We start from the raw sequence: 2116 nt of genomic DNA, 5'->3' as shown, positions 1-2116 counted from the left end.
TCCATGTATAATTTTTCATTGTATCTGAGTTTGGGGAGGGAGTTCTTAGGAATAATGAAGTAAATTAATCTTCCATGAGCAGTGTTGGTGAAACAGGGAAGCTTTCTGCAAATGAGGCTTTTGTGAGAATCAGGCAATTTTGTCTTGGTATGAGCTTGACTGCTTTAGAAGTCAACTCCATGAGGCTTTAATATTTCCACATAATCTTAGATGAGGAGAAAACTTCCTTCAGAAAGGACATCCATCCCCCAAAACAAACAAAGGGTTTCTGCTGATGTTCACCTGTGTGTTGGGGTTTAGAACATGACACTGAACCACAGAAGAAATAAAAGCATGTTTCTGAGAACAATATGGACACTGGCTGAAAGTTGTTAAATAAAATGTTGTGCTGAGAAAGAGGCAGAACCAAAGTGAGATTATTTTAATTTAAAATAATTTTCTTTGTGTTCTGCCTTTGATATTTTTTGAAGTATGGGAAATACAGAAGGGAAAGAAAAAGCTCACTGGCAAGTGACTGTGATCCTAGAACATAAAGGGCTAATTTCTATTCCCTGCTTCTTCTTCTTGAAAAGAGTATTTTGATAAAAGTGTGTAGTGATTTTGAAAATACTTTTATTCTGAAGGAGTTTATATTTGGTTTTGTTGTATTTTTATTTTTTTCTTTCATTATGCAGAAATTATTTCCCTTCATAGGTGAATTTCTCCCATTTGACAATTATGAGTCAGTTTAATAAAGCTGCTGAAGACTTTAGGTTATCAGGTGTGTCACTTGGTTCAGTGCAGTAAAGATATTCTTATAGAAGAAATTTGCAATTCATTCTTTTCCACTGCTCTTTTATTAATAGATTAAAAAGCCCCAGTTCTATATGACTGTAGTTTCCATTCAACGTCCAACCTTTCTTCTCTTCAACTGAACAAATACTGGACTCCTGATCAGCTGATTATCGTTACTTCGTATGCCATCCTTCCTGAGGGTTCTTGATGTTGTAATCTCAAGCCTTCTGAAGACTTTTTTCTTCAGTCTTTATTAAGGTTATTTGCTAGAAGGCTCAGGCTTGCCTCTTGTATTGATGACATTTCCATTGTGCAAGAGAAGGTTTTCATTTATTGCATGCAGTATCCATTTTATAGAGGGATTTCATGCAGAGATGCCATGCTTACACATAACTGAATCCTATGAGGGAGTTTACAGCTCAAGCATTCCCCTCTGCAATGAAAAGACCTAATGTTATATAGGGACAAAACAAAATTATTGTTTCACAGAATTCCATGGAAATTGGCTTCATGGACATTTCTCTCTTGCCCCTCAGAAGTCTCACACTGTATCAAACGATCTAAAGCTCTAGCCCAGCTTGCCAGTAAGAAGGTGTTCTGAATTGTGACAGCTAAATTCTGCCTACTGATGCAATATATGGTAGGAGTTACTTCATTTCTCTCCACAGCTGGCAGCTTTGAAGTGTCAGCCACATTTGACAGAAGGGGGGAAAAAAAGAAATTGGATTTCCCATCATCAACTCCTTTTCAAAGTCGAACAACATTACCATTTTTTTCCAAATGTAGAAATGATCAAATGAGTCTTTTTAAAGAGGAATATACTAAAGTACTTACTGAGTTTTACGGCGTTCTTGTTTCTCCTAACGCTCTAGGAGGAAAATCATGACTCTGGTTTGAAATGTGACTTGTTTGCAAAACTCATCATCAAAATTGAAGTGAAGAACAGTAGATGCAGATGGACAGTGATGGTTGATTTTAATACCTTGGCAGGAAGCAGCCAAAATGCAATACTAAACTCTGTGCTGCTTTTGCTTTTGGTACCAATTTGGTACCATATAAAGTGGGTTGAGTTCAACCCTTATGAAATGGTAGAATATGTGTATCTCCAGGCAGCCAATATAAAGTTGTTTGACATGAAAGATGATACACTATTCTGACAGTGACCTTACCTTAGTTGCTGGTCATCTCCTAGGGAGATGACAAATTATTTTTGCAGTTCTTTAGTCCAAACTTTTTAAAATAAGAGGAAAAAAAAGACAATAGTGTAATTTTGTAGTGGTGTTGGTATTTGATTTCCGAATATGAATTCATTTGAGTGGCTTTCAGCCTTGTGCATCCAGTC

Source organism: Prinia subflava, chromosome 4 (assembly GCF_021018805.1).
Source record: "Prinia subflava isolate CZ2003 ecotype Zambia chromosome 4, Cam_Psub_1.2, whole genome shotgun sequence".
Taxonomy (NCBI): Eukaryota; Metazoa; Chordata; class Aves; order Passeriformes; family Cisticolidae; genus Prinia; species Prinia subflava.
This window is presented reverse-complemented; position numbering follows the sequence as displayed.